The 25686-nt window shown below is 42.1% G+C and overlaps 1 protein-coding gene across 7 annotated transcripts in view; it reads left to right on the top strand.

Moving 5' to 3' along the window:
* The first annotated feature begins 277 nt into the window (after positions 1–277).
* The window catches only part of LHFPL2 (LHFPL tetraspan subfamily member 2), a 254259-nt gene continuing 228850 nt past the window's right edge, over positions 278–25686 (top strand). For 6 of the 7 annotated variants that reach the window (XM_043978577.1, XM_043978576.1, XM_043978582.1 and 3 more), the window contains exon 1: positions 284–774. The gene's annotated coding sequence lies outside the window, so the exon portion shown is untranslated. Of the gene's footprint in view, positions 775–25686 lie in introns of all 7 variants that reach the window. The other variant, XM_043978580.1, reaches the window with a different exon arrangement.

Genomic DNA, 25686 nt, shown 5'->3' on the forward strand with positions numbered 1-25686 from the left:
TCCCCTTCTCTGCAAGACACACCTCTCTCCCCTGCCCCCACCTCCCCTAGGACATCCCCTGGGTCCCTTCCCGCCAGCCAGGACCTCTCCTCTCCACTCCATCCCCTTCCCCTGCCCAGATTCCTGGCTCTCCGCCCCCCCTTTCCCCAGGACACCTCCCCCCCCCCCCGAGCCCCCGATGGCTCCTCCTCTCTGGACCTCCCAACTGCCCCGCCCCCAGAGGAGAACCCCCTTCGGCTCTCTCCGCCCCTCCCACCGGGACACCACGCCCCCCTCTCGGGCTTCTAGGGGACTGTCTGCGGGGCTGGAGGCGAGGAGCTGAGAGGCAAGACCCGGGTGAATGGACAGAGAGGGTCAGTCTCTGGCCAGTCCTGGACACCAAGACTTGATTGCTTTCCCTGCCTCCCTCTCTCTTTCTCTTTCTCTCTCGGCTTCCGTGGTGGTGGAGGTTAGGTCTCTTTCGGCGTTAAACCCCGGTTCCTCTCCTCCTCCCCCAACCCCTTTCGACCCCCCTTTCCCCTCCCCAATCCTCTTGCCTCCTCCTCCTCCTTTCTCTCGTCCCTCCTCCACTCAGCAGTCCTGGGGCTAGCGGCCGGCGGGGCCAAGAGCGAGGTGGGAAAGAGGCGTAACGGGAGGAAAAGGCTTGTTGGCGAAGTACCCAGCCACTTCCCGGCCCGGGGTCCGAGCCCTAGGAGTCGCTGCTCAGTGGGCCCAGCTGGCGGCCAGCCTCCCCTTAAGGAGGGTGGCCGCTCTCACTCTGCTCTGGACGGGCGGGTAAGTGGGGAAAAGGAACTGGGGGGTCAGCTCCATTCATTCATCGGCAAGCTCAGGAGAGGAGGGGGCACAGGGTGGAGAGCCTTGGGTTCGTTTGGCTGGGAAGGGGGCACCCCTCTCTGTTCCTTAGCCCCGTGCCACACACACACACACACACACACACACACACACACACACACACACACACACACACACACACACACACGAGTGGGGTGTATTTCTCTGATTTGATTTGGGGGCTTAGCAGGAGAAGCCTGTCCGGAGGAGAGGCGGCGGTGCCGGGGCAGCAGTCGGTGGCCGGCCAAGCCTGGCAAAGCCCTGCTGTGCTCACTTGGGACTCCCAGACCGAGTTGGTCCGGGGTTTCGGGACGGCTGCTGCTAAGCCCCCTACTGCGGGCGGGCTCTCCCTGGAGTTTCTCACAAAGCTGCTTCCCTCCGACTCGGGAGCTTGGTTTGAGAGGAAAGTGGAAGGGGGGGGTGGGGGTGGAATGCCCTGCTGAAACCTCAGCAAACTCCCTCTGGCCGAGGTTAAGGGCCGGAGGGTTGATGAGAATGGGAAGGAAGCTGCTTCTCCGCCGCGGCTGCTACTGCCTGCAAAAGAAATGGAAAAAATTGTTCCTGGAACCGCTTCCCTCGGGGATGCTGGAGGGAGGCAGATCAGGCCCGCCGTCCCGCCGCCCCTCCTGGTCTCTAGCGGCTGCGGATGGGTGCGTGCTTCTGGTGGATGCAAACTAAACTGATCACCCGTGCGCTCATCTCCGCTGGCCGCGTTGATCCATCCTGGGCTCTCTGAACACCCAGCTGGAGGTTGGGTGCCAGCGCCTTTCCATACAGTATTGTGTAGGGGTTTCAGTTGCGCCTGCTACAAATGCCCCGGCTGCATTTTTGTGGGAAGCGGTGTGAGGGGGGTGGGTATGGAGGAGTTGCGGGATGGAAAAAAGATGGGCGTGGAGGTGGAGCAGACCACATCTGGGCTGATTGTCTCTGTGGGTTCAGCCTGGGTAAAGGACTGAAAAGCGAATGTGTGTGTTTCTGGATTTATTTAAGCACATGCTTGCTTGCTTGCTTTTTTTTCCATTTAGCGGTCCGGTGTTCTTTGAACTTGGAAAAACGAAAAGATTCTCACAGTCTCCCCCCAACCCAAACGTGTAGGGTTATTTCAGAAAGGATGAGATTTTTAAGGACTGGAGATGAGGCTAAGGGAGCGGGAGAGAGTGAGAGCTTGGGTTAAAGTAAAGACTTTTCCTCCCCTCCCACTACCCCATCCCAGAACCATTTCCTGTATTTCTCGTTTTCTCCACTATGATTGTGTCTACAGTTTACCATGAGTGCCTGGCTAGAAAATGTGTAACTTTCAAAACAAAACCAACCAGAAAAAAGGGTCTGAGCAGCAACTCTAGGAGAGGAGGGAGAGAACCCCACAATGCCCCAGTTTGGGATTTGCATTTATCAGAAGCCCATTGCTTCTGCCTTGTGCACTCACTAATCAGGGATTTCCATCCATTCCATTGCTCGCTTTCAAAAGGGAATGGATACAAGGCATTTCCTCTCACAGTGTTATTTTACTGGTGTATCTGTTCATTACCTCCCATTTACCTCTGCCCTCCCCAGTAAGGAGGAAGAGAGGGCTAAAAATATAAGTACTAGTGAGAAATGCAAATAGTTCAGGAAAAGAGAAATAAAATATGAAATTATCGCATTTATTTGAACTGTCATTAAGGAAAATCTTAGTGGTAGTAATACCCTTGAACTTGTTTACCTGGAAGAAATTTGATTCCAAAGTGGATAAACTTTGATGGAATTGGGTTACTACCAAATAAAACAGTATGTTGTGATAATAATTTATGCTATAGTTGGTAATTTAGATATCGGACAACAGGGATTTTTGTTGCAAGAGATATAGTGAATGTTTTACATGGGGAGGGGGATAATTATTAAAGCTACTTAATTAAAGGGTTTGGGCAGGGTAGGGTCTGAAAGCTGTAAAAACCCACTCTCCCTAGTGCAGTCCAATAACCAATACCAACAGAAGTGGTAATGAGCTTTCTGAAAAGGGTGTACTTGGAATATGATGGGAATTATGAGACACAAACCAGTCTCAGACAACAGAATGGTAGATGCAATCCATTGTGGATAAGTGCAAAGTAATGCGTGTTGAAAACAGTAATTTACACTGCTCATTTATGCTGATGGGTTCTGAATTAGTGATAGTCTCCTGAGGAAAAGTGTGGACTGATGAATTAAGAGTTTCACTGCATAGTATTCTGTCAAAATGAATAAATTATGAGTTTATTGTGAAAGTAATATGGAAAAGTATATCCATTAGGAGTGCTTTCTTTACCTTGAATGATGGGCTATAGCTTCTAAACTTTTGTCTGTGCATTAGCACAGTCCTCTATACTTGGAAAGAATTTCTTCCTTCTGCCAGTTGAAATCGTCCTTCAGGGCTCAGGCTAGGTGCTCCTTTTCTCTGGCCCTACTGAAAGTGGTCCCTCCCCAATCAGATTTTCTTAGAGCGCTTTGCCCTGATCTCCTTTCCCTTCTCACCTTGTTTTATTTATTTGTGTACATGTCACTGTGCCCCACCCCCATCATATTTCAAGCTCTGAGGAAAAAGGACTAGCTCATATTTTTCATCTTTGAATTTTGTCTTTGACACTGCTTATGTGACCTTGAACAAGTCACCTTCTCTTGGCCTCAGTTTCCTCATTTGTAAAAAGTCGGGGTTGAATTTGATGGCAACTGAGGTCTTTTCCAGTTTTAGATTTAGAATCCTGTGGTTTTCAGTACCAAGCACATTATAGGCCCTTAATAAATCTTTGTTGCATTAATTACCAATTTTTTTTGTCCAAACCTGTGATTTTATCAGTGTGCAGGCAGTTTGTAATGAGGAAACACCATTGCCTAATGTACACCAGCAAATGTTTTTCACCATTTAGAAAGCTGCCTGGGTAAATTGCTTGGGGGCACATAGAGGTTAAATTACTTTCCCAAGGTCATGCAGCTGGTATATATCAGAGGTGAGACTTAAACATAGGTTGTCTTAACAAATGTTAACCTGACTATCCACTATGATTAGCACCACACCCCACCTACCACCCTTCCTTCTCAGATACACTTTCTTCCTTGGTTTTCTGGACAGGGCTCTGTTGAGGTTGTCTCCTTACCTGTCAGACTGATCTTTCTCAGTCTCCTGTGCAGGTTCATCATTCATGCCCTTCCCTGTATGGATAGGCTTACCCCTGGGTTCTGTTCTGGGCCCTCTACTCTCTTCCTGTTCTCTATTGGTGATCAGAGGCTCTAGGTGACACTGGTTACAGAGCACTGGGCCTGGAACCAGGAAGACCTGAGTGCAAATCCAGCCTTCAGATACTAGCAGTATGACCCCAAACTGTCAACTGACCCAAACCTCTGTTTGCCTCAGTTTCCTCTTCTGTAAATTGTTGTGAGAATCAAATGTAATGTAGAGGTAAAGGTATAGGTATATCTATAGGTATATCTATATATTTATAGGTATGTGTATACTAAATCTTGGGGGGGGGCAGTGAGGGTTAAGTGACTTGCCCAAGGTCACACAGCTAGTAAGTGTCAAGTGTCTAAGGCTAGATTTGAACTCAGGTCCTCCTGAATCTAGGACTGGTGCTTTATCCACTGTACTACCTAGTTGCCCCTAAGGTATATGTATATCTATATCTCTCAATGCAGTACCTGGCACATTGTAGGTGCCTTGTCTCCTTCCTCCTAAGTGTTCAGTTGTCATCCCTATATAGATGACTTCAAGATATATAGATATAGATATAGATATAGATATAGATATAGATATTCAGCTTTCAGTTCTCTCCTGAGCTCCAGTCCCTGCTTGACCATTCCTCCCAAGTGTTCCATTAGTGGACCCAACTCATCATGTCCAAACCAGAAGTCATTCACTTTACCTTCTTTCTAATTTCCCTGTTTCTGTCTAGGGTACATTCTTCTTGTCACCAAGGTGTCTTGACTTTTCACTCTTTCACACTCCCTCTCCCTCCAGTACAGTTGTTAATGCTTCTTGATTATTATCTTATTAATTATTATTATTGGTATTAATTCTTTATCTCCTTGACATCCCTCATATCTACCACCTTCTTTTCACTCGCACCACAACCAGCTTCAACACCTCTCACCTAGACAGCATTGTAAAAGCCTGTAATTAGGCTTCGTTTATCCAAGTCTCTTCCTTCTCTAATCTATTCTCTAAAAAATGGCTAAATTGATATTCTTAAAAATTGGGGGTCTGACCATGTCAGTCTCCTGTTCTAGAAACTTCAATTGCTCCCCTTTGCCCTCAGAATAAAATAAAAATTCTTCTGTTTGGCTTTTAAAGTCTTGTAAATTTAGGCTCTAGACTTTTCTCTTACTTAGGTTAATTACATAAAGACTTCATAGACTCTGTGTTTTGGTTTAACTAGCCTCCTTATAAATGTTCCTTACACATATATTTCCATTTTTCACACCTGTGCTGGAATGTTCCCCCACATCACATCCACTTCTTGGAACTCCTAGCTCCCAATCAAGGTTCAGTTCAAATCACACCTCCTTCAAGATACCTTTCCCTCAGTCTCGCTCAGTTGTTAGCCCTACCCTCAATCCTGTATATTTCTTTATTTTCTGTATGTGTGCCTTTGTGGGCCACTAGGTGGTGCCATCGTGCACACAGTGCCCAGCAAGACTCTTCTTTATGGGTTCAAATCTTGGCCTCAGACACTTCCTAGCTGGGTGACTCTGGGCAAGTTCTGTTTGCCTTAGTTTCCCTGTCTGTAAAATGAGCTGGAGAAGGAAATGACAAACCATTCCAGTATCTTTTCTAAGAAAACCTTAAAAAGGGGTCACAAGGAGTTGGACACAATTGAAAAACAACTGAACAACAAACTCTTTTCTGAACATTTTATATAATCCAAGTAGGATGGAAAGTCCTCGAGGAAAAGGTCTCTTTGTATCCCCAGCACCTAGTCTAGTGCTAGGCACCGAGTAAACATTAAATAGAATCTTGCTTATTTCATTGAGATGAACCTGACTTTACAAAGTTCATGTCAGTGAAACAGACACAGGTTCTCTCAAGTTGGAAAATGTTCAAGGACAGCAATGGACTGTGTGCGTCCATTGTCTGAGGACAAGCCTGGCTAAGAGTAGAGAGTCTTATTACCAACTCAACTACCAGGTGGTAAATTTTTTGGCTTATGGAGATTGATGACTTCAATCTGTAATCTTCATTGGTCAAGAGAGGGATTCTATACCCAATGAAATAATTTTGAAAGTGAAAAAGAGGGGCAGCTAGGTGTGCAGTAGATAAAGCACTGGCCCTGGATTCAGGAGGACCTGAGTTCAAATCCAGCTTCAGACACTTGACACTTACTAGCTGTGTGACCCTGGGCAAGTCACTTAACCCTCATTGCCCTGCCAAAAAACAAAAACAAAGAAACCAACAACAAAGTGAAAAAGAGACCTAGGATAATAAGGTGGCTCAGTGGACAGATACTGGGCTTGTAGTCAGTCTGCCAACAAGCACTTATTAGGCACTTACTGGAACCTTGGACCTAGGACCCCACCTCCAACTCTAGGTTCCAATAGGTAAGCCTTATCTTTATTTAGATCACCTGCCATATCTACCTGTACCTCTCCCCTCTCTCCTTCCCCATTATGTCTTCTCCTGTTCAAATGTAAGCTCCATGAGGATAGAGACTATCTGATTTACTTGTATCAGCAATTAACACAGTGCGTGGCACATAGTAAGTGCTCAATAAATGTTTGTCTATCTATACATCTATCTATCTATTCACCTATCTATCCATTTATCTATCATCTATCCATCTACCTATCATCTATCAACCTCTCTCTCTCTCTCTCTCTCTCTCTCTCTCTCTCTCTCTCTCTCTCTCTATCTATTTATCTATCATCTGTCTATCACAATTTAGGATTCTAAGAGCCAAAATGGGGAAAAAAGTGCTATCGACACATATTCACTGAAAACTGAAGGTATGAGGCCAGAGCATCGTTCATTCATTCATTCAACAAGCAATTATTAAACCCTTACTATTGTTTGAGGTTCTGGGGCTACAAAGGGGGGTATGTTTTTGTTGAGGGGAAAACAATATCTAGACCAAAAATTAAATACCAAAGATATATAAAGTAATACAACTTTGGGGTAGGGCTTGTGCTGGCATCAGGAAGGCAAAGGTGTTGGGAACTCCATCAGGATAAACTTCCTGGAGGAGGTAGTGCTCAAGGTGAATTTGGGAGGAGTCCAGGGGTTGTACGAGGTGAAAGTAAGGAGTGAGTACATTCCAGGGGTAAGAGACACTTGGCCTCCCTGTCTTAGTTTCCACACCTATAAAATCAGGGGATGGACTAGACAGCCTTTCAGGTCCTCTCCAGCCCTGTAAACCTATGATCCAAAGGACAATGTTGAGTATGGGGAATAACAAGTAGACAGTTCAACTACAGCAGAGAATATATGATGGAGACTAATGGGCACTAAATTCAGGAAGCCTATTCCTGAATAGGCTGTAGCCCTGTGGCATTAGTCCTCAAAAGAGGTAAGACTGGCCTAAGTGGTGCTTGAATCTCTCCCCTGTTATCTTAGAAAATGTGACTAATCAAGTGAAAGGAAACATGGGTGACCACTGCTCATTAATTTTTAAGGTTTTGAACCCCACCCCTGACCCAAGTTTTGTTGTTCATTTGTTTCAGTCCTGTTTGATTTTGTGACCCCATTTGGGCTTTTCTTGGCAAAGATACTATAGTGATTTGCCATTTCCTTCTCCAACTCATTTTATAGATGAGAAAACTGAGGCAAACAGGGTTAGGTGACTTGCCCAGGGTCACACAGCTAGTAAGTATCTGAGGCTGGATTTGAACTCAGGTCTTCCTGAATTCGGGCCCGGCAATCTATCCACTGTACTACCTACAATAACAAACCATAATCCCCATACTCAACATTCTCCTTTGGATCATAGGATAGTCTATATATCCTACATGTCAGAGGTCTCCAGGTCTACATCTGAATTGGGGTGGACAAGAGTGAGAATGAAGGATATGAGAGAAAAGCAAATGCTAAGCAGTATCTGACTTAGAAGATGGTATTAGGATAGAACTGAGAATGGGTCTGTGAATATGCCCTAGGTCAGAGAGAGATGGAAAATGAGCTAGGACTAGCTATGGAAGAGGCTGGAGATTTGGGAGCAGAACCAGGGTTGAAAGTGGATCACTGGGGCAGCTAGGTGGCGCAGTGGATAGAGCACCAGCCCTGGAGTCAGGAGTACCTGAGTTCGAATCTGGCCTCAGACACTTAACACTTGCTAGCTGTGTGACCCTGGGCAAGTCGCTTAACCCCAATTGCCTCACTAAAAAAAAAAAAATAAAAAAAAAAAAGAAAGTGGATCACTGAAGATGTGATTTTTTTTTTTTTTAATTTTAGCAGGGCAATGGGGGTTAAGTGACTTGCCCAGGGTCACACAGCTATAAGTGTCTGAGGCCGGATTTGAACTCGGGTACTCCTGAATCCAGGGCCGGTGCTTTATCCACTGCACCACCTAGCTGCCCCTGAAGATGTGATTTTTAAAAAAAAATGTATTCCTCCATCTACTCAACACTCCATCTACTACTCTGCCACCCATTAGGAGCTCCCAGGGTCCCTTTATTTAGTATTTACTCAGTTGTCACTAGCTTTAGTTGTTATTATGTAGGTTGTTTTGGAATATTGCTTAGCTCTTGCTTTTTAAATTGGCTTTGTCCTCTTACTTATCCTGAGCAGATGGTAAATTTTTCCAAAATAGGAACCACACTTCTTATTCTTTTGTATTTTAGTCTCCTCTAAACAGATATTTAATAAATATTGTTGCCTGTGAGCGATGAGGATGAAGATGATGATAATAGTGAGCTCATGGTGCCATGAGCTTTGCAAAGCACTTTACAAAAATCTCATTTTATCCTCAAAACAACCCTGAGAAGTAGGTGTCATTATTATCATCATGTCCATTTTACAGATGAGGAAACTGAGGCTGAAGGGTGTTAAGTGGGTTACCCAGATTACAGGAGGAGTAAGTTTCTGAGACTGAATTTGAACTTGGCTCTCCCTAACTTTATCCACCAGGTCAAGGATGTATATGAGTCACATACCAAATAGAGTGACAGAAACCCAATCTTGTAACTATTACCCAATAATAGTAATCTTACATTTGGGATCTTTACCTACACTGAGAATAGACTATTTATATAGTAACCCCAAACATCCTCATTTATACCCAACTTCAACTGTTCATATTTCACTGTATCTTATTCCCCCTTTAGTACAGAAAGGATTTTTGTGTTGTGTTACATACCAGATTTAGAGGCACAATCAATCAAAACCTATATCTGCATCCTGCTTATCTTGATAGTGACTGGCTGTGTGACTGTGGACAAGTCACTTGATTTTTCTGAGACTCCCCTGGCATTTATTATTATTATTATTATTATTATTAGGAGGAGGAGGAGGAGGAGGAGGAGGAGTATGCCCAAATGACCCTACCGTTCAAGAAGTTGACGCTAAATAATAAAGTTTCTACAGACATTTTAACTTCACACATTTTATCTCCCACATTCCTCCTAACAACACTGTGAGGCAGGTATTTTTATCCCTATCTTATAGATGAATGGGAGTGAAATGAGGCAAAGAAAAGAGGTTTGAGAGACATCTAGATATATTCCAAATGGTTGCAGAATTTATGGAGTTTAAATTGGCAGATATACCTTCAGTTATAAACCTCAAAATGTTAAACTTTTCTTGGAAATTCCATATAATTACTTTATACAGTAACAGATAACTCATCTGAGGTTCTCTGAGTTGGCAAACAGTTATATAGGGTGTCCCAAAAATTTTAGTGCAGTTCAAAGCTATTAAAAAAAGAAACAAACACCAAGAACCAGGAAGAAGGCAAAACAGGCCTCTGAACAGCCAAAAATAGATATCACAAGATCGTTAGCACTAATAAAGTTTGTACACTTTGTTCCTGGGAGAACTTATCAGACCCTTATTCAGAGCCTATTTACTCCTGTTTTAGATATAATTCTAACAAACTCACTTGTCCAGTTTCCCAGCTCACAGTAATCTATAAAGAACAAATTAGAAAGGTGAGGAGAGGTCAGCTACTTGAGGCAGGTCCATTAAAGGAAGGAAGAAATAACAGCTGATGGTAGCAAGAAAGGAAAAAAGAGGAAAATTATTAAAAGTAAACGCAGGGACAGCTAGGAGGCACAGTGGATAGAGCATCCACCCTGGAGTCAGGAGGACCTGAGCTCAAATCCGGCCTCAGACACTTGATCTGTGTGACCCTGGGCAAGCCACTTAACCCCAATTGCCTCACCCCCCCCCCCAAAAAAAAGTAAACACAAGAACTCAAAAAGTATAACAGTACGGTGGACATTTGTTATAAGAGCTTCTGAGGGCATCATTGTATTAGAGCATGGTACACAATAATTAAGTCACCTAAAGGTGACCCTGAGTCATGTAAAGGCTATAAATATTTAATATCTTGTTTTAAAAGGCAGAACAGTAAGCAGTTTATTTTAGAAAGATTTCTATTGAAAAAAATTTAACCCTTTACAAATTTGGGACCTTAAGAGAGTAAATGTCATTATCCGAGAAATTCCCTTAGGTAGAAAACCTAAGGGCCCACCAGGACAATGCTTCATCAAGATGTCTTACTATAGAGAGATTACATGTGCACTCATATTTCATCCCTTGAAATTTTAAAATAAAAAAAATCTGCTTAGCCATTTTATTTTGGAGAGGGGGTTTTAAAAAGTCCAGTTTATCTCATGTATTAGTTACTTCATTAGCTATTTTCTTCTTACATGTGCTATCCTTCATAACCTTGGACTTGGTCCTTGACAGATAAGTGAAGGAGAAGCTCTGTGTATTTAATCTTTTTCCATTGACATGTCTTCTTATTGGTTTGCTATAGTTTATTATTATCGATTGAGTCTTCTAAGAAGTTTTATAAGCAATATTTGGAAAAGCATTTAAGTTAAACTTTTAAATAACATATTTACTGGTTGTAGGACTTTGAAGGTCGCATTCAGAAGGACATGGCGACTAGATCAATATTTAAAGGTCTTCATTGAGTTCCTGAAAGAATAGTTCCTGAAAATGATGTCCAGTTATAGTAGTTAAGGGGAGAATGTTTAGCAATACCAAAGATTCATTTAAGGAACTCTTCTACAGAGCTTTAACTGGAATCTAATTTGAGAACAGGGGCAGCTAGGTGGCGCTGCAGATACAGCATGGAGCCTAGAGTCAAGAAGATGTGGATTCAAATCCAGCCTCAGACACTTAGTATCTGTATGACCCCAGGCAAGTCACTTAATCCTGTTTGTCTTAGTTTCATCATCTGTCTGAGTTGGAGGAAGAAATGGCAAACCAGTCCATTATCTTTGCCAAGAAAACCCCAAATAGGGTCACAGAGAGTTGGACCTGATTGAAAACAACTAAACATTAACACCAATGTGAAAGCAGAAGTAGCTCTTTCCCTCTGTTTTCATTCTTGATTTTAATGACATAAGTAGTTAGTGGAGAGAAATATCATCCATCTAAGTTGACTCAAAGGGTATAGCATAGGGCAGAGTGGAAGAGGATGGGATCTCCGCCCAGACCAAGGTTCCTTCATGGTTGCCAAACTGTGGTGTTTAAAATCTAAATGTGGGTTCTAATCTGCCCCCCATCCCCCAGTCTTAGAGGGAAGCTGGCTAAAATCATTGATAAATTCGGCAAGAGTTTAGGCTTTTAAAGATTTATTAAAACTTGGATCTATTCGATATAGCCAGAGAGACAGAAACCTTTCCTTTTCTAGCAGCCTACGTGAAATCTCTCACCACCAAGCTGGTGTCCAAAGGACTAAGAGGGGCCCTTCCTGTTCTCCATCTCCCTGCAGCCATGTGCCTATTCCTCCCCAAAAAGAGGCTCTGACAGCCCACTAAACTCTGCTTCCTAGTTCCTCTCTCCCTCCTCGAAAGGGTAGGTCCTTCAATCGGATTGGTTGAGAGTGGTCTCTTGCTAATGATAGTAGTAATCTGCCTCTGAGAGGGCCACCCAGGTGTGGTCTACATCCAATCACCCTTAAGTAGGTACTTAGTTTCTTATTCTCACCCAATTCAAACAATACTAAATCAATCAGGTGGGACCACTGGGCCTCTGCCAAATTCCATTATTTTATCACAGAATGCTGTCAGCAGTATGTGAGGATGCGGGGTACTCAATATCCCCACCTGCAGAGGAAAGGAGAAACACAGGCATGGATTCCAGGCAGAGATTTCTGTAGGGAATCCCACTTGAAGGGAAAGCAGAAATGAACTTTTCTTTTTTTTTTTAATTAAATTAAATTAAATTATTTTTTGCAGGGCAATGAAGGTTGTGATTTGCCCTGGGTCACACAACTAGTAAGTGTCAAGTGTCTCAGGCTGGATTTGAACTCAGGTCCTCCTGAATCCAGGGCTGGTGTTTTCTCCACTGAGCTACCTAGCTGCCCCCAGAAATAAACTTTTCTAATGTTATCTCCTAGAATCACACGTGTCTGTGGATAGAAGCTTAGACATCATTTGGTCAAACCTCCCCATTTTACCAATGAGGAAATTAATAAATTTCCCCCTTGTTTTCTGACTCAAAAGTCAGCATCTTTTCCACTGGAACAAGATGCTTTCTGCAGTAAAAGACCATTGGTGGCTTTGAAATGAGTTCTTTGTCTTTCTGTGTGATATAGTATAGAGAAGAGTAGTTCAAATATAAGTGATATGTAGCAGCAGTCTTTGGTGGAGGTGTGGGGGGGTGGTTTAGGAACCAAAAGGGCAGCTAGGTAGTACAGTGGTTAGAGCACAGGGCCTGGAGTCAGACTCATCTTCCTGAGTTCAAATCTGGCCTCAGACACTTAGTAGCTTTGTGACCCTGGGCAAGTCACATAACCCTGTTTGCCCCCATTTCTTCATCTATAAAATGAGCTGAGAAGGAAATGACAACCACCTCAGTATCTCTGCCAAGAAAACCCCAAATGAGGTCATGAAGAGTTGGACATGACTGAAACATGTGAAAAGCAACAGGAACCAGAAAGGAGCAGGAAACAGTCTTCTTTGCAGTGGGTGGGTTCACACTATGCCATCCATTACTACTTCCACTCTCTGGTTTTTGAGTTGGAAAAACAATGTCCTCAGGTGGAGAGAGCATTGAAATTAGATTCAAGAAAACAAACAAACAAAAAAATTAGATTCAAGAGAGATCCAGGTTTGAATCTCAAACTTTCTAGTTATATGTCCACAGACAAATCATTTTTACTTCTCAGTTTCCTCATTTGTAAAATGGGATAATATCCAAACTACATAACTCATAGAGATTTGTCATAGAAATCTGGAAAGCCCAATGGAAATGTGAGCAACCATGGACTACTCTGAACCCATTAGTTGTCTGGAGAGGACACCCAGTGGGTGTTTCTAGTATTTGTGCTGTGTTGGGGGAGGGGGGGCCTTGCCACCAGTGTTTCCTTCTAGTCTGTGGGAGGAGTTAGTACAGAGTCTGGGAAAGTGTAATTACTAGAGAAAAGAGAGGGGAAAGTCCGTGACATTACTCATTGACAGCTGCCTCCAATTCCATTAGGTGTTTAGATGCTTTTAAAAAATTTTACTTTTTGGGCAGCTAGATGGCGCAGTGGATAGAGTACCGGCCTTGGAGTCAGGAGTACCTGAGTTCAAATCCGGCCTCAGACACTTAACAGTTACTAGCTGTGTGACCCTGGGCAAGTCACTTAACCCCAATTGCCTCACTTAAAAAAAAATTTTACTTTAATTTTTAAAAAAAATGTTTGAATTGCTTTGGATAGGGAAAGGGAGGGAAACAGGAATAATATGCATTTATATAGCACCTACTCTGTGCCAGGCACTGTATACAACTATTATGTCATTTGAATACCCCCAGACCTTCTCCTTTTCAGAAAAGCAGTGCCTGCATACAGAGGCTTTCCTTTCTAATCAGGGGAGATGGTATGTGAGGAAATACCAAGGTGAGGGAATTTTAAGTTCTTCATAATTTAAAAAAGAATAATCAGTAATAAAAGGCTAAATAATTAAAACTTTAACGTGGTGATGAAAGGCTAATCTGCTTGATAGAGAGGCACCTTGGCATGGTGGTAGAGAGCTGACCTTGACCTGAGTTCAAGCTTTGCCTTTCACATCCTTCCCATGAAACTTGGGCAAGCTACCTAGTCTCTTGGTCCTGAGGGAAACTCTTTTAAGGCTGACTCTTAAATTGTGCAACAGGTGTTAATGTCCTTTGGTACAAGGAAGTTCCTCATGGAAAGCTGCTCCCCATTAATGAAATCACAGGAGGGACAAAGAAAAACTCATAGAAAATGGGTGGGGGTCAAGCTATAACAATCCCAAAGACATCCCCCGAAAGAGAAAAAAACCCTATTTGTACAAAAATATTTATAGCAGTTCTTTTTGTGGTGGCTAAAAATTGGAAATCAAAGGAATGCCCATCAATTGGAGAACGGCTAAACAAGCTGTGGTATGTGATGGTGATGGAATATTGTTGTGCTATAAGAAATGACAAGCAAGATGATTTCGAAAACACCTGGAAAAACTTACTTGTATGAACTGATATATAGTGAAGTGAGCAGAACCAGGAGAACATTGTGCATAGAGACAGCAATATTGTTTGATGAAGAACTGTGAGTGACTTAACTATTCTCAGCAATACAATGATCCGAGACAATCCCAAAGGACCAATGATGAAGCATACTATCCACCTCCAGAGAAAGACATTATATTGATGGAACACAGATTGAAGCATGCTATTTTTCATTGTCTTTCATTTTTCCTTTTATTCCAGTTTTCTTGTAGAAAATGACTAATATGATAATGTTTTACATAATTGCACATGTATGACCCATATCTGCTTGCTTACTGCCTCAGGGAGCGGGGAGGGGAAAGAGGGAAGGAGGGATAAAACTTGGAACTCAAAACTATAAATAAAAATGTTTATTATTTTTTAAAAGATAGAACATTAGTGGAAGATGAAACAGGCAATAGGACAGGAAAGATCAAGGAGGGCTCTGATACTCTGAGACACTGAGATATTAACTTAAGGTATTAAGAAAATATCACAGGGCGCAGTGGATAAAGCACCGGCCCTGGATTCAGGAGTACCTGAGTTCAAATCCGGCCTCAGACACTTAACACTTACTAGCTGTGTGACCCTGGGCAAGTCACTTAACCCCCATTTCCCTGCCAAAAAAAAAGAAAATATCATCGTATTGAAGTCTGAAGAAAACCCTTGGAATGTATATGGGCTATAAATATAAATGCATTGATTAATGAATGTGTGTCAGCCTCAAGGGAGGTCTCTGATGTCAAATGAAAGAATATTTGTAAAAAATGCTTAGCATAGTGCCCTGCACATAGTAGGTGCTATATCAAAATTCTCTTCCCTCCCTTTATTCCCCTTCATGTCAAAGAGCTTTAGTTTACTACTCTGCATAACTGATGTAATGTGGCATTTTATATAGCTGCATCTATAATGGTAATATTTGGTTGTCTCCTTCAGTGGTGATTATTGGACAATCAATGAATCAATATTTATCAGGTACCTACTCTGTGCCAGACACTGTGAACAACAGGGTAGTCAGCAGAATTTGATATTATCCTGACTTGAATGACCAGAAACCTCCCTTTATCCTGCAATATGCAAAGAGGTACAAGGCCTCTAATCTTAGTGGTAGGATAGTGCTAGGTGGTTCAATGGGTAGAGCACTGGATCTGGAATTAGGAAAACCTGCATTCAAATTCAGCCTCAGATACTAGCTTGTATGACCCGGGGGGATTCACTTAACCTTTGGCTTTCTCAGTTACCTCAACTGAAAAATGGGAATAATAAGGGGCAGCTAGGTGGCGCAGTGGATAAAGCACCAACCCTGGAGTCAGGAGTACCTGGGTTCAGATCTGGCCTCAGACACTTAACACTTACTAGCTGTGTGACCCTGGGCAAGTCACTTGACCCCAATTGCCTCACTAAAAATAAGGGGGGGGGGAATAACAAGAGCACCTGCCCCCTAGGGTTGTATGGATAAGGAGATATTTGTATAGCACTTTTCAAACCTCAAATCTCTATAGAAATGCTAGCTTTTATTTGTCTAGTATTGTGGTTTTGTCCAGCCTTGTAGAACATCTAAAAGTAAAATCCCTATAGCCATAATTATATAATAGGAAGAGCAGAGGCTGGGGCATCTAGGTACCTGGGTTCTCCTTCCTTTTCCTTCACTAACTAAGCAATATGCACTAACCTTTTTGGATCTCGTGCTTTGGATAGAGTTCAGGACTTGGAGACAGAAACACCTGAGTCTGAATCCTGTCTCAGACAATTTCTAGCTCTGTGATCCTGGGCAAGTCACTCAGTCACTCTCTCAGCTTCAGTTTCCTCATCTATAAAATGGTGATAATAATAGCACCTCCCTTGTGAAATCATGCTTAGAGAGCATTTTGCAAACCTTGAAAGTGCTTTATAAATGTTAGCTATTATTACAGTTATTATTATTGGTAAAGTGAGAGGCAGTCTGTTGTAGTGATGGAGAACTGTCTTCATAATTCGGAAGTCCTTCCCTCTGACATATACTGGCTCTGTGATCCTGGACAAGTTGAGTTCCACTATCATCCTGATCAAAGGCTCAAAGCCTAAGTGTCATTCTCAACTCTTCGTTTTCTCTCTCTCTGTCACCCTCCAATCAGTTACCAAGTCCTGTCATTTCTACCTTTTTAAGAAAGAACTATATAAGGCCCCCTGGGTGCAGGCCCTCATCATCTCATGACTGGACTATTGCAATAGCTTTCTGGTTGATTTCCTTGCCTGAAGCCTCAATCCTCCATTTAGCTGTCAAATTGATGAAGCTCTGACCATGTCACCCCTTCAGTCCCCGCATTCAACAAACTCCAGTTGTTCCCTATACCTTCAGGATCAAATATAAAATCATGATTGACTTGTAATATCCTTTATAACCTGATTCCTTCCTATCTTTCCAGGATTCTCCTCACCCCCACCTGACCCATACCTTCCACTCCTGACCCCTACACTCTGTGGTCAAGTGACATTGGTTTTCTTGCTCCCAACCCTGGGTATTTCCACTGGAATTCTCTCCCGTTTCATCTCTACCTCATAACTTCCCTACTATCTTTTAAAATCTCTCATTCAGGGGCAGCTAGGTGGTGCAGTAGATAGAGCACCAGCCCTCCAGTCAGGAGGACCTGAATTAAAATCTGGCCTCAGACAGTATTAGCTGTGTGACCCTGGTCAAGTCACTTAACCCCAATTGCCTCCCCCAGATAGATAGATAGATGATAGATGGATAGAAAGAATTATATATTCTACAAGAAGCCTTTTCCAGTATTTCCACCTGAGATGATCTCCACCTTAGTCTGTCTGTATCTTGTTCATACATAGTTATTTGCATTCTCCCCATTAGACTGGTAGCTCCTTGAGAGCAGGGACTATCTTTTGCTTTTCTCTGTGTTCTCAGAGCTTAGCACAGTGCAAGGCACACAGTAGGCTCTTAATAAATGCTCAGTGAAAAAAAATCCTTGGTGAGTTTATGTGATTTGAATCAACCTACTCTAGGCAGCTAAGACTATAGGTTATAGAGAAGGTGCCAACCTGCATTGGTGCAAACTCCAGTTCCTCCATCTGACTATTCTTGTGACGTTGGGGAATTTAATGAATCTCTCTAGCCCACAGTTTCTTAATTTGTGAAAATGAAGGGGTGTTGACCAGGTGACTCATAAGATCTCTTTCACCTGGGAAAGTCTGTGATCCTAGTAAAGGTATGCACTTTGAGTCATTTTTTCCAGGAATGGAAAGGGAGTGTCCATCTCCCCTGTTTGTTCTTCCCTCATAGCCAAGAGAGGACATTTACTGTTGTCACAGCAGGGGGAGGGGAGAGGTCTGTAACTAAGGTACAGAGGAAATTAATCAAACCAATGAATGAATGACCTTGACTTTATCAGCACTGTATTCTAACCAAGTTACCTAACATTCCATATTATTCTTTATATTGTTTGACTGTTCACTTTGCTTATTTGACGGTCCCTAATGGTTTATGATAATAGGGTTCTGTATTCCCTTCCTCCTGGGCAAATTGCTATTTCCTCTGTTAGTTGGAGGTTAGATGATATCCCAGAGAGATGAGTGGTCTTTACTTCTGCTCTTTCACTTACCAAAGGGCCAGGTGCCATTTACCACTGACATTGTCCCAAGTCTAACAAGACCTGAAGAGTGAAGGAAGAACATGAGGGAGGATGGTTTATTACCCAGAATATGGAGGAGATGGATAGGCAGGTTGCTGTTGCAGATACAGGGGTGAAGGAACAAAAATAGTCTTTTTTTTTTTTTTTGGTGGGGCAATTGGGGTTAAGTGACTTGCCCAGGGTCACACGGCTAGTAAGTGTTAAGTGTCTGAGGTCGGATTTGAACTCAGGTCCTCCTGAATCCAGGGCCGGTGCTCTATCCACTGCGCCACCTAGCTGCCCCCCAACATAGTCTTTAAAGGACATTTTTCTCTCTCCTCACCCAATAATAGCAACAAACAATTATATAGCATTTTATTTGTTTGTTTGTTTGTTTGCAGGGCAATGAGGGTTAAGTGACTTGCCCAGGGTCACACAGCTAGTAAGTATCAAGTGTCTGAGGCCGTATTTGAACTCAGGTCCTCCTGAATCCAGGGCTGGTGCTTTATCCACTGTGCCACCTAGCTGCCCCTTATATAGCATTTTAACGGTTTACACAGAATCCTTTTGTTACAACAACTCAATGAGGTAGGGACGATATTATTATCATTTTACAAATAAGGAAACTGAGGCAATGTGATAGTGAAAGATCACTGAGTTTAGAATCAAAGGAACTAGTTTCCTAGATGTGTTTGATCTTAGGTCATTCATTTCATAATCTCTGGACTTCAATCTCATCTATAAAATGAAGAAGTTGCATTGAATAAGTTGAGGTCCTTTCTGGCTCTTATTTTTTGAAACTTTGAAAAGTTAAGTTACTTCCTTGTGGTCATAGAGCTAAGCAAAGGAGGTGAGATTTGAATACAGGTTTCCCGACTCCACCATACTACACTGAACAACTTCAGAGAAAGGAATGGGGGATGGGATGAGGAGGAGGAGGAGGATGACGACAATAATAGTTATATAGTGTTTTTTTAAAAGAAATATTTTATTTTTCTCTAATTACATTTAAAAGCTATTTTTAACATTTATTTTTTAAAATTGAGTTACTAATTCTCTCCCTCTCCTCCCCACTTATCAAGAAGGCAAGCAATTTGATATAGGTTATATATGTACAGTCATTCATATTTCTAATTATTTCTTATTACATATAATACTATTAGGTTGGCAGTGTTTTATAAATATATTCTCATTTTGTCCCCATAAGAATATTGTGATGGGGTGCTATTATTATTCCCATTTTACAATGAGGAAACTGAGGCCTAGAGAGGTGAAGTGACTTGCCCAGGATCCCCATAGATATTGCAGAAATCTTCAGAGAAGATTGTCTTGTGCTGTCCTGGTTTTATGAATCTGCTTGACTGAAAGTGTACTGATAAGGGTTGACTTATTAACTTGTAGGTGCTTATGAGGATCCTGCCTATTCTGAGACTTGACTGAGGATGCTTGGCTCCAACATTCTAGCTAACAAATCTTTCCAAGCTCTCAGCCTGGAGGGATCATGTTGGTCCTACAGAAAGAAAATGGTAGATGTTTTGGAGTTGGTTTTTGTTTTTCTTTTGCTCGTTTGGTTGTGATTTCATTGGTGTAGAGAACTCCCTTTTTGAAGAAACTCCCTCTGTTAGTGCAGGTTTTTGCTCTACTTACTGGACTCATTTTGCAATTTATAGACTAAAAGAATTGCCTGTGGCCACTGAGAGGTGGTGACTTGCCTAGTCACATAAGCCAATATGCCTCTGGGTGGGACTTGAACCCAGAAATTACAGAGGTTTCATATCTTTAAACTGGAACCTAAGACAGTGCACTTTTTGGTTCATTTTAATTAAATTGCTAGGTCCTTGGTATGTGGTCAATATTTGATCTAATTGTAAATAGATGGTAACTTTAAACTTGAATTTTCATCATTCTCTCAGTGGCAAGCACTGTATAGGGTAAATAATAAGGAATTTGGTGTCTGAAAATCTCGGTCCAAATCTTAGCTTTCTGACCTTGGGCAAGTTTCACTTTTCTGGTCTTCAGTTTTCCCACTTTAAAATTAGGGCATTGGACTAGATAATTTCTAAGGCTCTTTTCAACTCTAGGCCTAAGAGACTATGAAATGGATCTACGAGATAAAATGTGTAATGTGAACCCCCAGCTGTCATCATTATGTAAGATGAAAATGCCCTTTCATCGTTGTAGTCATTAAGTACCTGGAAATGAAAAATCTGCTTTCTGCCAATTGGGATCGCCAACAAATCACAACAGGTTTGTTTCAATTGTACCAAGTTACCAGAGAGGACGAGTCTCATTTAGAGATGCCCCATCTCATAGCATATGAGCTTGAAATTTTATTTTGTCTGTCCTGCTCTGCTCCTTAGGAAAATGGGTCTTTAGGGGTCAGGGGTTGTCTTCTGTCTAATTCCTTTCTTCCAGTTTTAGCTTAATTTAGAATGTTTGTGTTCCTAGAATGAGAGAAGCTCTTAACATGAACTCTATGCAGTGGGTTGGACCAAATCAAAGAGTTATAGGATCATATATTTAGAACTAGAAGGGACATTAGAGGTCGTGAATCCAACCCCCTCTTTTTACTGATGAGAAATAAAGGCTGAGAGTGAGTAAAGTGACTTGTCCAGGTCACAAGGTTGGTAAGTGTCTGAAGCAGGATTTATATTCCGGATTTTTCTGAACTGAAGCCCAACACTGTGTCTAGAGTCTTTGGTCAATAGAATGAATGAATGAATGAATGAATGAATGAATGAATGAATGAATGAATGAATGAGTATTTATTAAGGGCTCACTACTTGCCAAGTTCTGTGCTAAGCTTTGGAGATTCAAATAAAAAAGTAAAGCAATTCCTTCCCTCACAGGGCTCAAGATCTTTTTTAAAAATAAATTTTATTGAGGTTTTCTTAGCAAAGATACTGGAGTGGTTTGCCATGTCCTTCTCCAGCTCATTTTACAGATGAGGAAATTGAGGCAAGCAGGATTAAGTGATTTGTTGAGGGTCACACTGCTGGTGTCTGAGGCTGCTTTTGAATTCAGGAAGACTCGTCTTCCTGACTCCAGGCCCAGTGTTCTATCCACTGTGCCACCCAGCTGCCCCATCTTTTCTTTTTAAATTGCCTAAATTTTCCTCAGAATCCTCCCTCTTTTCCTTTCCAAAGAGTCAAGACATTATATTAAAGGTTTTTTTTAAGAAAAAGGGGGAAAATGAGCAAAACTGATGTATACATTGAACCCTCCTCCTGCTCTCCAACTGTGTTTGCATACACACCTTTGTAAAGGAGTGTATGGGAGGTATCTTCTCATATTTCTTCTTTGGGGCTGACGTCTTTGTGATTTTGCAACATTCATTTTAGATTATTTTGTGGTTGTTCTTTCATCTACATTGTTATAGTCACTGTGTATCATTTTTTCTTGGCTTTGCTTGCTTGCTTCACTTTTTATCAGTTGACATCTTTTCACACTTCTGCGTTCGTCATACTTGTCATTTCTTTTGACACAGCAATATTCCATTACAGTGATGTACCACAATTTGTTTAGCCATTTCCCAACTGATGGACATCTGCTTTGTTTTTAGGTTTTTGCTATCACAAAGAAAATGCTGCTAGAAATATTTTGGCGTACATGGAGTCTTTCTTCTTATGAGTGACCTCCTTGGGCTATATACTTAGCAATGTACTCTCTGGGTTAAAGGGTATGTCCTGACTAAAATCCCATCTCCTACAGGAAGCCTTCCCCAACCCCTCATAATTCCAGTTCCTTCCCTGTGTTATTTCCTATTTATCCTGCATATAACCTGTTTATTATATATTTGTGTGTTGTCTCCCCCGTTACATTGTAAGCTCCTTGAGGGCAGGGACTGTCTTTTGCCTCTTTTTGCATCCCCAGGGCTTTGCACAATACCTGGCACACACTCAGTGCTTAATAAATGTTTATTGAATGAATGAATGGACATTTTAGCCACTTTGCATATTTCCCAGTTACTTTCTGGAATGTATGAATTAATTTACAGAGAAGCTTACATTCTAATGGGGGGGGCTATCTATCTATCTATCTATCTATCTATCTATCTATCTATCTATCTAATCTATGAGGAATTGTGGCCAGAGAAAGGCATATCTGGAAAGTCACAGGGATGGTGAGTTTATCCATAGTGTAGTAGATTGACATGCCCTTTTCTTTGGCTTTTTTTTGTTTTTTGTTTTTTTTGCGGGGCAATGGGAGTTAAGTGACTTGCCCAAGGTCACACAGCTAGTACATGTCAAGTGTCTGAGGCTGGATTTGAACTCAGGTCCTCCTGAATCCAGGGCCGGTGCTTTATCCACTGCGCCACCTAGCCGCCCCGACATGCCCTTTTCAGAGCCAATGGTAGAATAATAGTGTGGTGTGTCCAGGGCAGAAGGAGGAAGATGGAGGAAAAGTGTTGTGTTGCGGAAGCAGGATGGATTGGGAGGCAGAGTGTGCTGGGGGTGCGGGGCGGGTAGGGGGAGGTGTCTAGGGTATGTGCTTGCTCATCAGTCACACATCTCACTGAATTAATTTCCCCAAAGAGCAATTTTTCACCAGGGATTGGCGTGATTTTTGTCTGGGTTCTGGGTGCTGGTCCAGGTGGGAAGAATTTGACCACAGCAGGGTAGATTGCAAGGACTGAGCAAGAAAAGTTTGTGTCTAGAATTAGAAGATCATGCTAAGAGCTCATTGTAAGAATAGAAACATTTTAAGTTAAGTAGAAAGGACACTTATGAGCTACTGTCCAAAGTTGACATGTCAAGCCCTGGCCCCATTTTCATTTCTTGTAGCCACTGGAGATTCTGACAGGGTAATGGAAGGGAGAAAGGGACCCCGGAAATTGGATGCCTGGACTCTCATTGAGAAATAACATCTGGAAAGCACTTTGCAGACCTCACGGTGCTATATCTAAATGCAATACATTATTATCCTGAGAATCTAGGAAGAATAATGGATGAATAAGTAGGAGCATTCGACATGATGAAGTGTTCATTCTTCTCACTGCTTTGCAAATGGGAAGTCTCGGAAACACAGTGTCAGTGAAACAGGCAATTGTCTCTGTGGTGTTATTTGAGTGGCCAACCACTTGCCCCAAATTATCTTTTCCAACCACTTACTCAATCTCTAAAATTTCATCATTAGTAATTTTAAAAATGCCTACCCCAGGCTCTAATTCATCCATTCATTCATTTTGCCCGGTTTTTTTAGGTCCTAGTTTTTAAAAAGCAAATAATCCCATGAGGGGTTTATACATTGCACTGCTATCAGTCATTTGTGATTTATTGTATTAGGTATTTTTAGGTGCTTTCCTGGATCAATTAGCTGGGATTGGGGCACTCAGGAAATGAGACTTTTGATGAGGGAGAAAGCAGGGATAAATTTGGAGCTAGGGACACTAGCTCCAGAAGAGGATAGGCTAGTCTGGGTAGGATGTTACAAAGCAGGAGGCACTGGCCTTATGGAAAAGTGAGGGGGAGGGGCTGTTTGATTAGGCAAAACCATGTGACCGACGCAGAAAGAATCTAGCTCCAGTATTAAAAAAAAAAAAGTAATGGAGAAAATGCTAATAAAATTAAAAGTCTATCACAGGTATAGTGGTTGTTGGTGGTTAAGAAAGCCGATTGTTAAACAGTTGCACATCCCTGCTTTTTAGGAAAACAATAGAATAAATTGTGTTCCTTTAAAAAAAAAAAAAAAAAGAAGGGGGCAGCTAAGTGGCGCAGTGGATAAAGCACCGGCCCTGGATTCAGGAGCACCTGAGTTCAAATTTGACCTCAGACATTTGACACTTACTAGCTATGTGACCTGGGCAAGTCACTTAACCCTCGTTGCCCTGCCAAAAAAAAAAAAAAGAATCTAGATCTCCTGGCAGAATGGGGATCTGAAGAAGGGAGAACTGTCTAGGCCCATTTTGTGGGTGAAGGATTGGGGAAAAGAGGGACATAAATAAAGGTAATGGTTTGGGTGGAACCTATGATGAAGTAGGTTGGTTTTAGATGGTTGAGCACTGGACCTAAGATTAAAACCAGCTCTGCCATTTGTACTACTATGGGCAAGTCATAGGTTTATAGCCTGCAAACTGGAAACATTCTTAAAGATCAATTTATTGCTTTTAATTTCAGTTTCCACATCTCTAAAATGGGAATAATGATTTGTTGTCCATATTTCATAGTTGTTGTAATTCAACAAGCACTTAGCTAGCACTTTAAGGTTTACAAAGCACTTTATACATATTATCTCCTTTGATCCTCACAACAATCCTAGGACATAGGCACTATTATTAGCTCTACTTTACAGGTGAGAAAAAGGAGACAGACAGAAGCATACCCAAGGACACCCAGTGAATATTTGAGGTCATATTTCAACTCACGTTTTCTGACTCCAGATCCAGCGTTCTATTCCTTGTTAAGGGCTAAAATTCTAGCTAAACTGTCTAAAATATCTAATGAGTGGTCGCCAATAAATTATAAGCTTTAGCAAGAGTTAGACTTTTAAGCATTTATTAAGGAGAATAAGAATTTGGTAAAGAGAGAGAAAGGCCTAGATTCCTATCCATTAAAGGGAGAGCACATTTCTAGCTCCGCTCTCCACCAGAGTCCAAAGGAAAGAGAGTGAGATCGAGCGCCAGTCTCTTCCTTCCTTCTCCCACCAGCCCCCGTCACTTCCTGACGCCAAAGAAAAGACTCCTGGTCTTGCCCTCAAAGACCTTCATTTCATGAGTGGAACTCTTCTACAGTAAGTCTCCAGCAGGTGGCGTCATTCCAATCGGTACATCCTTACACTACCACCTAGAAGCCTCTATTAAGCACTTGTATGCCAAGCAGTGTTCTAAGCACTGGGGATGATACAAAGAAAGAGATGGGAAGAATTCAATAAGATAATGTATAAAAGGGCAGTTAAGTGGTTCAGTGGAGAGGAGTCAGGAAGACCTGAATTCAAATCCAGCCTCAGACACTTGCTAGCTGTGTGATGCTGGGTAAGTCACTTTAACCCTGTTTACCTCAGTTCCTCATCTGTAAAATGAACTGGAGAAAGAAATGGCAAACTATTCCAGTATCTCTGCAAAGAAAACCCCAAATAGGGTCACAGTCAGAAATGACTGAAATGACTGAACAACAACACATACATATAAGCACGTGCATGAATGGCATAAAAGCACTCTGTCAATTGTGAATAGAAGCTTTTTTTTTTTTTAAAGTGAGGCAGTTGGGGTTAAGTGACTTGCCCAGGGTCACACAGCTAGTAAGTGTTAAGTGTCTGAGGCCAGATTTGAACTCAGGTCCTCCTGACTCCAGGGCGGGTGCTCTATCCACTGTGCCACCTAGCTGCCCCAATAGAAGCTATTTTAATAAAATTGTTTTAATTATACCTCTAAGATTAGATCTTGGGAAACACTTGCTGTTGGTGCGTCTCCTACTCTATGGAATACCAGCCATCTTTGAGACTCAATTTGGGTCTTAACATCTCAGGTTTTGAGAACCCCATGAAGTGCCATACACCCTTGGGGAGAGCTCTGACAAAGTTTGGTCCCAGATCTCACCCAGGGTCTTGAAGTGGCTGTGGCAACAGAAGGCTAGCCTTGAAATTAGACTGTGGTTCAGCGAAATGTTGTATCTTCTTACTGGTAAGCTGTCTTTATCCTTGTACCAGTTT

The sequence above is a fragment of the Dromiciops gliroides genome, chromosome 1 (assembly GCF_019393635.1).
Source record: "Dromiciops gliroides isolate mDroGli1 chromosome 1, mDroGli1.pri, whole genome shotgun sequence".
Taxonomy (NCBI): domain Eukaryota; kingdom Metazoa; phylum Chordata; class Mammalia; order Microbiotheria; family Microbiotheriidae; genus Dromiciops; species Dromiciops gliroides.